Here is a 13,486-nt window from a genome sequence, read left to right on the forward strand (position 1 = left end):
GGATACACCAAGAAGATTATGTAATCCTTCTTACCTGTTATTCCTATTAGTTATTTATTTCTACTTTGCTAGTCTGAATCTACGGGTTTCACTAATGATTATAACAACACTGATCATTCTCTCACCCAGTCAACCAACATAAATAAACAACAATTGGCATTCACCTATTTGGGTTTATTCAGCTCAGCTCGTATGGGCCTGTCTCTCTGTGTGTGCAGGAAGATTTTTTATTTCTAGATCTGAAGGGGATTCCCCTGGCAGACACATCGTATACACTATGCATGCATTAAAAAATCAACTTAATGATTCATTCAGAAATCAACTTAGAATGTATCCAAAAATGTTCAAAATCGTGTCCGTAATTGATAGAGCAACGTGCGCTGGATGCTAGGCACTTTGTGAAACGAGATTTATTTTCTTGAAGAATATTAATTTGGCATTCCCTGTATCCCCCCCGTATATTATGTGTATACACGGATGGATATATGTGTGTGTGTGTGTGTGTGTGTGTGTGTGTGTGTGTGTGTGTGTGCGCGCGCGCGCGCACACACACACCCCCCTAAGGTAAGTCTTTCCGCTCCCGGGATTGGAATGACTCCTTACCCTCTCCCTTAAAACCCAAAGCATTTTGTCTTTCCCTCTCCTTCCCTCTTTCCTGACCAAGCAACCGTTGGTTGCGAAAGCTAGAATTTTGTATGTATGTTTGTGTGTCTATCGACCTGCCAGCACTTTTGTTTGTTTGGTAAGTCTCATCATACCTAAAAACAAAGATGATGTGACTTACCAAATGAAAGTGCTGGCAGGTCGACAGACACACAAACGAACACAAACATACACACAAAATTCAAGCTTTCGCAACAAACTGTTGGCTCATCAGGAAAGAGGGAAGGAGAGGGAAAGACGAAAGGATGTGGGTTTTAAGGGAGAGGGTAAGGAGTCATTCCAATCCCGGGAGCGGAAAGACTTACATTAGGGGTAAAAAAGGACAGGTATACACTCGCGCGCACGCGCGCACACACACACATATCCATCCGCAAATACACAGACATAAGCAGACATTTGTCAGGCGGAGGGCAGGAAAGAAGGGGGGGGGGGGTAAGTAGGCGAAAGGAAGAAATGTCTGCTTGTGTCTGTGTATGTGCGGATGGATGTGTGTGTGTGTGTGTGTGTGTGTGTGTGTGTGTGTGTGTGTGTGTGTGTGTGTGTGCGCGCGCGCGCGCGCGCGTATACCTGTCCTTTTTTCCCCCTAAGGCAAGTCTTTCTGCTCCCGGGATTGGAATGACTCCTTACCCTCTCCCTTAAAACCCAAATCCTTTCGTCTTTCCCTCTCCTTCCCTCTTTCCTGATGAAGCAACTGTTTGTTGCGAAAGCTTGAATTTTGTGTGTATGTTTGTGTGTCTATCGACCTGCCAGTGCTTTTGTTTTTAGATATATTTTTCCCACGTGGAATGTTTCCCTCTATATACTTTGCTGACAAAGGCCTTAATGGCTGAAAGCTATAATTGTGTGAATCTTTTTGTTGTGCCTATTGTGGCTCAGCATCTCCCCTGTACTGGATATTTCATTGTTTGATCCCCTACACACACACACACACACACACACACACACAAAAGTCTGGAAGACATGTCTCCATCCTTTCCACATTTATGCTTACATATCACCACATTTCCTCCCCTACCTCCAAAGTCTTATTCCTAGGAGCATTCTTTTAGTATCACAACATATTTTCCCCGAAGAGAGTCCACTATTTTAGGGAAAAATTACTTAAAAGTGTGGCACAGTTACACTTTACATGCCACTTCTCATACCAACCATCCTCCCCACATCCCCTCCTCCCCTCAGGGCTTAAATGTTATCAGCACTTTCATTAATTGGTCCAACAACCTGAAGACTATGTGTTCAACACTAATAAGTTCATTTTTCACACACTCACTTCATTCCCGAAGGTATATGCGAGGTTACTAAAAAGAGAGTACATGAATGAGTCCCCTCCTGAGAATACATGAACAAAAGTGATGGTAAGTGATGGATAATTCCTGTGATTAAAGTATCTTGTGCAAAGATCATGCTCTGCCTCATTCACAGGGCAACCTATAGTCGAGAGCTGAAATTCTGTTGCCCACAATTCTGCAAAATCCTCCATTCTTTTATTGAAAAAGTAAAACTCCTGCACTATATTAAAAAAGTAAGACACAGCAAGAATATGGCGAAAACTATTTGGAATGTAATAGACAAGAAACAAAGAAAAATAGTGACCTAAATGAAATTGACAGTGTAGCAAATGTGACAATGTATCAAAACTGTTGTTCTAAAGAAGAGTGGAGTCAGAATATTGTGTTAAGCCTCCAGGGACATAGCTATTATTTTACTTCTTACTTCCTAAAGTAATATTTGGTTCATAACAAGACTGATTTAGAGGTGAAATGTAGAATTCACTATCACAATACTATGAGTAAAACTCTCCAGATATAGGAGAATTCAGAATGGAAATTTACATTCTGGTGCAGAAGTTTCTGGTAGACTTCAGGGAGGGGACTAAAAATCTCAACTTAGAAACAATCTGACCTATAGCTCACTGGCCACATACGAGGTGGAATCCAAAATTTTTGGGATTGGTGCTGCCATAAGGAAAGTAGGAGTAGTAGATCTTTGCACTGCTAGGTGGCGGGAGCTGCATATCTGATGAGTCAGCGTACGGAGTGGCATTCAGCTGGGAGGATGTGTTGTGTGTCCACAGTGATTTCGGTAATACTCTGTGTTTGGTGTGTGGCGATTTTACGATGGATCAGTGAACAGAACAGCACTTGTGTATCAAATTCTGTGCGAATCTTGGGAAAAGTGCTACAGAGACCCTTGCAAATGATTCAACAAGTGATTGGCGGACAGAGCATGAGGCATATGCATGTGTTTGAGTGGCATGCTTGGTTCAGGGCTGGCCATACAGATATCGAAGATGATGCTCACAATGGAAGGCCCGTTAGCCACACAACACCAGACATTGGTGCCAAGCTTCAAAAATTGGTTTGTGTGGACGGACATCGAACCATTCAAGACCTTGCGGATGAAGTGGGTGTTGTTTATGGGACATGTCAACGAATGTTGATTGATATTTGGCATGCATCGTGTCACCGCAAAATTTGTGCCAAGGATCTTGACTACCGATCAGAAGGCACAGCGTGTTGAAGTGTGCACGGACCTTTGTCAGACTACACCCAACCTTTTTGTCACAGGTTATCACTGTCGACAAGAGCTGGATTTACAGTTGTGACCCAGAGACAAAGCAACAGTCGTCCCAGTGGAAGAGTCCGGGCTCTCCAAGACCCAAAAAAGCGAGACAACTGTAGAGCAAAGTGAAGAGCAGTATCATTGTTTTCTTTGATACCAAGGAAATGTACTCAAAGAATTCGTCCCACCCAACCAAACAGTGAATTCCATGTACTACTGTGATGTTTTGTGACGGCTCCGTGAAAAGGTGCGGCGATGACAGCTCGAACTTTGCCATCAAGGGAACTGGCTGCTGCATCATGACAATGCATTCTGTCACACATCGTTGCTCACCAGGACCTTTTTGGCAAAAAATAACATGGCGGTTGTACCCCGCCCACCGTACTCGCCAGATCTGGCACCTTGCGACTTCTCGCTGTTTCCAAAACTGAAACTCAAGTTGAAAGGCTGTCGGCTCGACACTCTAGAGAGGATTCAAGAAGCAGTGCTGGTGGTGATAAACACCCTCAAAGAACAGGACTTCCAGAAAACGTTTGATCAGTGGCAGAAGTGCTGGGACCGGTGTGTACGTGCAGATGGAACTACTTCAAGAATGATTGTGACCATTAGTCCAAAGGTAAGGTTTCCAACAGATGAGAACACCAGTCCCAAAAATTTAGGATATCACCTCGTATATAACTTCTAAGAATATACTGTATCTCAGACAAGTCTAAAACTGTAAAAATATGATCTGCAACTTCTGATAACTGAGGTATTGTACAGTACTTTCCTTTATGAAATCATCCTTCAGGGCAGCATGTTTCATGTATGATTTCACTCAGTGCCTGTTTTGAAGTTGCAGCAAGAAATTCTAGAATTTGTGGTGGCTATTTTTAGAAATCTTAACATCACCGTCACCTGCTCATGTGGACAACTTGCTCTTCTCATACAACTTTTTTTCTGTACTATACTAGGAGATATGAGTACCAAAAGATACTTACACATTTCTAAATCCATCCTCGAGTTAGCCCTGCAATTCACGAAGTAAATTTATGTGCAAAAACTGCTTTTGCTTAAGCAGTCACTGGGTAGACCATTTTACTTGTCTTTCTGTTTTTGGCATTTTTCCAACACAAGTTATGAACGCAGACTGTTACAAAGTTTCCTCCATTTCTGAAGAAATGAAATAAGCTTTGAGGACAAGAGTGTAGTCACTCGCCACCAGAATTTCTTTTCTATGCCGACAGTGGGCAGGCGAGCGTTAGATTGGAACTACGACTGTGTGAACATATCACATTTGCAACGATCTATTGCATGCACAGACTTTCGCACAGATGTGTGTGTGGACAGATTGTTGTGTGTGGATGGGCCTTTAGGGAAGGAGGATTAATTGTAGTCAGCTGACTAATTGTAATTATTCTGGTAATCAAGTCTTGTGTGCCCTCAAGGTGGAACCTGAAGTTTTTAATGCTTGGCTGTTTAATTTCTGTGTCAGATGTAATGAACTCTGTCTTGCTGAAACAATCTGGCAGTCAAAACATGCTCAGAAGTTATGAAATTTCAGTTATAAAAGAAGCCATTACAATTTTGCAACCCTTACACCAAGTAACCGAAGAAGTCAGTGGCGAAAATTACATAACACGAAGCAAAGAAATACCACATTTGTTTGCTTGTCATGAAAGTTAATAGAAAATATTTCGACAGCAGAATGTAGATGCCTCAAAGAGAATCTGGAAAAAACTACCGATACACGAAAGACGCTTCCAGAACGATAAAAAGACAAAACTGTTGGAACTGTACTCGACTCTAAATCCTTGCCTCAAAGGGCTCCATTTTCCCGGTCTCCTTCACAGTAATTACTGCCATTAGCAAGTCGAATGCCATCGTTCAGAAGAAACAGACACAGAAAGTAACCTATGTCGAAGAAGCATAATTACAGTTACCGTCTGCTGCAGATGATGATTCGTGGAATACACATGAGATATTTAGTTTCAGTGGAGCAGGAGCAGACCGCTACCACAGTAACAGAAAGTATCCAGGATTTTGTCACTGAAGCTTGACTCTATTTACAACAACCTGTAATCGAGAGAAAATAATCTCCTCTGCTCGTAAATATCTGGGAATAGTGGCTTCCTCTGCTTCTTTCAAGAGACTGTTTTTTAAGGCAGGTACCAAAGCGACAGCTTGCCATTTGAGACTCAGTAGAAAAAGATAACATTAAGTTGGTGTTCCTCAGTTCACCCCCTGAAAAATTTCGGTGCTTGTAAACATCTTTAGTGCAGCATATGTGTCAAAAACAACAACATTAATTAGCTTTACTAATAAGTGTTGAAGAGGTACACATTCTCGCTAAAAATAAAAATGATAATTATGTATTTCATAATACTAAGCAACTATTGTTGTCTCTAATGATTCCTGCTTAAATTTCACCATGAAATGATTGGTAACCACTGGAGATGGGTGCTGCCCATTGCTCCCCTTTCTGTCTGCTCATAATATTGGCCCCCATAAAGAAAATATATTGAAGTCAGTATATGACTGAACAGGCCCATCAGAGCATAGAAAAATTTTCCTGCCATTAGTTCCAATGATTCTTTCAGTGGTACAGTCATAAAAAAGGAGACTGCATTAAAACTTACCATTATATCAGATTCCATGATATTTGGTTTCTTGAGACGTTGTATGAAGTCCTCTGAGTTGTGGATGTGGTGAATATACTTACCCCATTGCCAGTTCCACCTAAACTGTAGGGACTACCTAAGTATCCTGTGTTAAACTACCCAGCTCCTAGAGTTTCTGCAATTTGTGATGGTACCCAGGACACTACAAAAGGCTGACACAATTTGTTCTTAACAGGATATGTGATTGCCAAGGATGGCAAAGTACGCTGTGCAACATTCTCCCATGCTGGCTACAAGGCTGGTAAAGGTTTCTTGTGGTAGGGTGTTCCATTTCTCCACCACTATGGTTGACGACTGCTGGATGATCATTGGTACATGTGGGCATGCTGCAATACATCTCCCCAATGCATCCCACACTTGGCCAGTGCAGTTTAATTCGGGAAATGGGCAGGCCAGTCCATTTGCCGTATATCCTCTCGTTTCTAGAGCTCGTGTCACAATAACTTTGAATGAAGAGTGTACCGTTTTCAAAGATTTGGAGGTCAGAATGCCCATGTAACATTATGCCTTCCCACACCATAACACCTACACCACCACAATAATGGACGTATCTCTCATATGTCAAGTGGTGGGAACACACAATGCACCCAAGAACACTGAATGTTATCATTTTGGTGGTTCTGGTGTAGGGAGGCATTATTTTGTGTGGACATACTAATCTCCAAGTGTTTGAACAGTAAATCACTGTTCAACTTTATTGTGAGGCTGTACTCCTCCCCATGAGCATCTTTTCATGGCTTCATTTGTCCCTGACGTCATTTTTATGCATGATAAAGCGCCACAACATGGAACGGCACAGGTGGAGGAGCTCTTTGAAGGAGAAGATATCTGGCGAATGATCTGGCCTGCCCATTCCCCCGACTTGAATACTATTGAGCACATGTAGGATGCATTGGGGAGATGTATTACAGCATGTCCAAATGCACCTATGACCATCCAGAAGTTGTCAGTCACTCTGGTGGAAAAATGGAATACCCTGCCAGAAGGACTACTCACCAGCCTTGCAGCCAACATGGAAGCACATTGTGGAGCATAATTTGCCACACTGTTAAGAACCATTGCTTGCTATTTTTAATGTGTGGGGACGATCCTGAATTCCGATGACTTCAGTGTAATAACTGTTTTTGAATAAAGGTATCATGTCTATTTGTCTCATTGTGTATTACTTTCAGTTACCTTCTGTACTATACTGTAGTAGTTTTTGTATGCAACAGTATGGTCCAGGTTTCATCGAGCTATGTGACTGGGCAGTGACACACCGTGTGAAACTTATTTCGTTCTTAATTTTTTTATACCATTGTATAAATCCTCCTATTAAAGCTTTTTGTCGTGGCTTGCCCCCCTTTGATTCGCACCTGTACTGTTTGTGGATCAGGCTGTTATGTATGGATAAGTTCCTACACTAGAAAATTGTAGCAAACTGCAGAAAGACCTGCAGAGGAGTGACGTTTGACACAGGAACTGATAGCCAGTGGCCCGTCAGTAGAAACAACTGTAATGCAATAATAAGCAGATAGGCTTGTTTACTGTTTGATTGCACGACTGCTAAACAATTAGTGGAAACAGTCAAGCCACTAAATATCTGGGAATACGCATTAGGAGCGTTTTAATGTGGAAATGCCACATAAAATTCACTGTAGAAAGGTAAATGTCAGGCACTGATTCATTGGAAGTATCATAAGGAAATACACTCCTGGAAATGGAAAAAAGAACACATTGACACCAGTGTGTCAGACCCACCATACTTGCTCCGGACACTGCGAGAGGGCTGTACAAGCAATGATCACATGCACGGCACAGCGGACACACCAGGAACCGCGGTGTTGGCCGTCGAATGGCGCTAGCTGCGCAGCATTTGTGCACCGCCACCGTCAGTGTCAGCCAGTTTGCCGTGGCATACGGAGCTCCATCGCAGTCTTTAACACTGGTAGCATGCCGCGACAGCGTGGACGTGAACCGTATGTGCAGTTGACGGACTTTGATCGAGGGTGTATAGTGGGCATGCGGGAGGCCGGGTGGACGTACCGCCGAATTGCTCAACACGTGGGGCGTGAGGTCTCCACAGTACATCGATGTTGTCGCCAGTGGTCGGCGGAAGGTGCACGTGCCCGTCGACCTGGGACCGGACCGCAGCGACGCACGGATGCACGCCAAGACCGTAGGATCCTACGCAGTGCCGTAGGGGACAGCACCGCCACTTCCCAGCAAATTAGGGACACTGTTGCTCCTGGGGTATCGGCGAGGACCATTCGCAACCGTCTCCATGAAGCTGGGCTACGGTCCCGCACACCGTTAGGCCGTCTTCCGCTCACGCCCCAACATCGTGCAGCCCGCCTCCAGTGGTGTCGCGACAGGCGTGAATGGAGGGACGAATGGAGACATGTCGTCTTCAGCGATGAGAGTCGCTTCTGCCTTGGTGCCAATGATGGTCGTATGCGTGTTTGGCGCCATGCAGGTGAGCGCCACAATCAGGACTGCATACGACCGAGGCACACAGGGCCAACACCCGGCATCATGGTGTGGGGAGCGATCTCCTACACTGGCCGTACACCACTGGTGATCGTCGAGGGGACACTGAATAGTGCACAGTACATCCAAACCGTCATCGAACCCATCGTTCTACCATTCCTAGACCGGCAAGGGAACTTGCTGTTCCAACAGGACAATGCACGTCCGCATGTATCCCGTGCCACCCAACGTGCTCTAGAAGGTGTAAGTCAACTACCCTGGCCAGCAAGATCTCCGGATCTGTCCCCCATTGAGCATGTTTGGGACTGGATGAAGCGTCATCTCTCGCGGTCTGCACGTCCAGCACGAACGCTGGTCCAACTGAGGCGCCAGGTGGAAATGGCATGGCAAGCCGTTCCACAGGACTACATCCAGCATCTCTATGATCGTCTCCATGGGAGAATAGCAGCCTGCATTGCTGCGAAAGGTGGATATACACTGTACTAGTGCCGACATTGTGCATGCTCTGTTGCCTGTGTCTATGTGCCTGTGGTTCTGTCAGTGTGATCATGTGATGTATCTGACCCCAGGAATGTGTCAATAAAGTTTCCCCTTCCTGGGACAATGAATTCACGGTGTTCTTATTTCAATTTCCAGGGGTGTATAATTCATCTATGGAAGAAGTTAAAAAATCCTTTGTGACAGATTTTTCAGTATTGCTCCTTAGATTGGGGTTCTTACCAGGTAAAATTGATAGAGGTAACAGAGATGATCCAAACAAGAGCAGTGAGTGCTGCCACGAATATGCCATCAATTATTCCAGAATGAAACAGCAGCCTGTCACGGCCAGTGGTTTTCAAACTTTTCCTCTGGTAGAACACTTTCAGAATTCTGGGTCTTCAATGAAACACCTTGTTTAGTTTGAAGGTTAATAAAATTTTTAAAAAAATTAACTAACTTGTTTCATTCAGTGATTACTCCAATTTTAAATCATAACCGAGTTATCATAATAAAATTTTTAAAAAAGTAATTAGTATCGTCATAATGCTGAAAAAATGCTAGGTTAGTAATTTTTCGTGGAGCAGTTATTCACTTCCCATGGAACACCAGTGTTCGGCACAACAACACTGGTCTAGGCCAAGTGTAGCATCCAGTCATCAGTACTATGCTCTACAACAAGTGGTGAGCGACCATACCAGTCAGAACCAACTCCTTATTATAAGGGTACAAAAGGAATCATCCTAGATGTGTACCTCTGACCTCAGCACAACACAAGGCACAGCGGCTAGCATGGGTGTGGGAACATTGACATAGAGCTCCAGAATGAATTTTCTCTCAGTAGTGGAATGTGTGCTGATAGGAAATTTCATGGCAGACTTAAACGGTGCTGGACCAAGGCTTTCATGGACAGGTACTCTACCAATTGAGCTACCCAAGCACAACTCATGACCTGACCTCACAGCTTTACTTCTGCTAATTGCTCATCTCCAACCTTCCAAACTCTAGTTGGTAGAACACTTGTCCTCGAAAGGCAAGGGTCCAGAGTTCGATTCTCGATCTGGCACACAGTTCTAATCTGCCAGGTAGTTTCATGCCAGTGTACACTCCACTGCAGAGCGAAATTCATCCTGGAAACATCCTCCAGGCTGTGGCTAAGCCATGTCTCCGCCATATCCTTTCTTCCAGGAGAGCTAGTCCTGCAAGTTTCTCAAAAGAACTTGTATGAGGTTTGGAAGGTAGGAGACAAGGAAATGGTGGAAGTAAACCTGTGAGGCCGAGTTGTTAGTTTCGCTTCGTTAGGTCAGTGGTAGAGCACTTGCCTGCAAGAATCAAAAGTCCTGTATTCAAGTCTCAGCCTAGCACACAATTTTAATCTGCAAGGAGATTTCATGGTAAAAGGTTGCCTGCACTGATGAGCGGCAGGATACGTTGATGCAGGGGCTGGACAAAAATAGGAAAACGCCTCATACAACACGTTAGCACGCCCAATATGGTGTAAGAAAGCCGCTAGTATTCATAACAGCTTCCACTCGTCTCACAATTGATAACTAGGGTTCCTGTATGGGTTCAAGGGAATCTTACACCACCTTTCTGGAAACAGCGTGAAACAAGAGTCATGTGACCAAATGACATTCTTCCAATGCTCCATAGTCCAGGTTTTATGGCTTTGGTGTCACATTTTTCTGTAATGTGCTTTTGCATCACTGACGTGTGGTTTTGGAACTTCAGCTCGCCCTGCAGTGGTGCTGATACGGTTTGTGAGTGTGACATTCAGTACTGCAGTAACTTCTGCAGCCGGCGTGCCCCTCTTACTGTTCATCACAATCCTCTTCAATGGCTACCCGGCATGATTACCCAACACACCCTTTTGTCTGCAATGTGATTCAGTGGTTGATGTTATACCGCTTTCCATGTATGCGATGTAAATCTCCGATACGGTGCCCCTTGAAATACCAAACACCGCCTATCTTGATTACAGAAGCGCCCATCACAGGAGTACCAACAATTTTCACACGTTCAGATTCACATAGCACTGACATAATATACTCACAACTACACAAAACACCGTTCTAATTACAGATACTTGCAACATATAGGCACAGGTGCTGTTCATGGTCGTATACAATGGCGCAACCTTTGCTATCTTATGCATTTTTATTCAGGCAAGAGCTTCTCAGAGTGTTCCATATTATTGCCCCACCAGCCCAGGATGTACGATATTTTCGAACCAGGGAAAAAACTGATAGTGGCGCCGCGTCTGCCCCCCCCCCCCCCCCCTCGTGCGTTTCAGATAGGGCGTCAAAAATGTGAAAAAATTGATTTTTCAAAAATATGTTCATTTTGTAGCGCACGTATTCCTGAAGCGTTTTGTATATAAAACATATATGTTGGAGGAAATGTAAGACACGTTATTTGCTCTTAAGTGTCCCACAAGTGCAGCGTCACCTCTTCACACAGCATTCTTCTATCGCACATCACTGTATTTCGCTCTGTGGAATTCAAACGGATATATTTTGTAATGGAAGCCATGAAATCTACATTCAGGATAGCGGAAATTAAAATATCCTGTGGTTCCTCTCCTCCTTCCAGTCCGCCGGTATGACAGCCTAGTCCCTTAAAAAGAAACTCACAATTAGGTGGGGTTATTTGTAAGCGCAAGAATAAGAACTCTTCAGAAAATCTGTACTCTTCACTGCCTATTACCTAATAACTTTCTCTTTCAGGTGACATAAAATAACATATAGGAAAAAGACAAGACACAAGCAGGACAGTACACATTTCTTCAATCCTTAGATACCAGCATTTTTTCCCGTTCTGATCTTGTTAAAGCCTTACACGGAGTGCTTCCCTTTCTGCGAAAGAATCTATTACCTCATCAAAGTTCGTCAAACGTTTGGCTACATGAAAAATCAAAATTTCGTTTTCTAGTATTGAAACAGCTGTTACTCATAATACAAATAGTGCTCAACCTGGCGTGGTTTCACGATCTGATTACATCTATTTTATTACTGTCTGGTAGATAAAACGGAATAGGCCTCTCTAATATTGCAGCAATTGTATCACACGCCGAACAAGCGATATTGTTTCGGCACAAATAGTCATTTTACGTATCTCCTGTACATAAATAATACGACAGAACACAATTCACAAAATACCAATATCAAATGCCTATTACACTACTGGCCATTAAAATTGCTACACCAAGAAGAAATGCAGATGATAAACGGATATTCATTGGACAAATATATTGTACTAGAACTGACATGTGATTACATTTTCACGCAATTTGGGTGCATAGATCCTGATAAATCAGTACCCAGAACAACCACCTCTGGCCGTAATAACGGCCTTGATACGCCTGGGCATTGAGTCAAACAGAACTTGGATGGCGTGTACAGGTACAGCTGCCCATGCAGCTTCAATACGATACCACAGCTCATCAAGAGCAGTGACTGGTGTATTGTGACGAGACAGTTGCTCGGCCACCATTGACGAGACGTTTTCAATTGGTCAGAGATCTGGAGAATATGCAGGCCAGGGCAGCAGTGGAACATTTTCTGTATCCAGAAAGGCCCGTATAGGTCCTGCAACATGCGGTCGTGCATTTCCTGCTGAAATGTAGTGTTTCGCAGAGATCGAATGAAGGACAGAGTCACAGGTCGTAACATATCTGAAATGTTACGTCCACTGTTCAAAGTGCCGTCAATGCGAACAACAGGTGACCAAGACGTGTATCCAATGGCACCCCATACCATCACGCCGGGTGATACGCCAGTATCCAAGATGGCGTCAGTTGCGGAAGTATTGAATATAGAAGTTCGCGAAAATAGTGTTTTACAGTATCTATCTTGCAAAAAGTGCACGAAACCTGTTAAAAGTGGCTTCGTCTGTGTCCAGTGTAACCATAAATTTCATTTTCGTTGCGGAAAGGTTGATCCTTCACTGAGAAGCGGCGATAATTGTGCGACTATGTGGAACTGTGCGGATTGTAAACAAAGGGCTGCATCCCTTAATGGTCAAGAAACGTGTACGTGTGATGCAGCAAGGAAGACCGACAGTATCAAAAAGGAAAACCTATCATATATTACAATTATTGGACTCTTACAGGACGAATTAAAAAAACTGTACGAGAAATATGAATTAAATCCACACAAGTCGGAGCAATGGCGTGGTAAAACAAAAACCAAAGATGTGAAAATCGGTGCTTCATCCTCCGAAAATGATCTGTTGTTAATTATTGCTGAGCTACGAGAGGACACAAAAATTCTGAGTGATGAAAACAGAAGACTCAAGCTTAAATTGGAAGAGATTGGTCATCAGGTATGTCTTAATATCCCCAAACCTATGGAAGGATTGCCAGAGAGTGAAGCTACGACTAAAACGGCTCACAACAGTCCTAGCAGTAGATGGGTAACTGTAAAATCAAAGAGGGGCGCTTACAAACATACACTCCTGGAAATGGAAAAAAGAACACATTGACACCGGTGTGTCAGACCCACCATACTTGCTCCGGACACTGCGAGAGGGCTGTACAAGCAATGATCACAAGCATGGCACAGCGGACACACCAGGAACCGCGGTGTTGGCCGTCGAATGGCGCTAGCTGCGCAGCATTTGTGCACCGCCGCCGTCAGTGTCAGCCAGTTTGCCGT

This window comes from Schistocerca cancellata, chromosome 1 (assembly GCF_023864275.1).
Source record: "Schistocerca cancellata isolate TAMUIC-IGC-003103 chromosome 1, iqSchCanc2.1, whole genome shotgun sequence".
NCBI classification, from domain to species: Eukaryota; Metazoa; Arthropoda; class Insecta; order Orthoptera; family Acrididae; genus Schistocerca; species Schistocerca cancellata.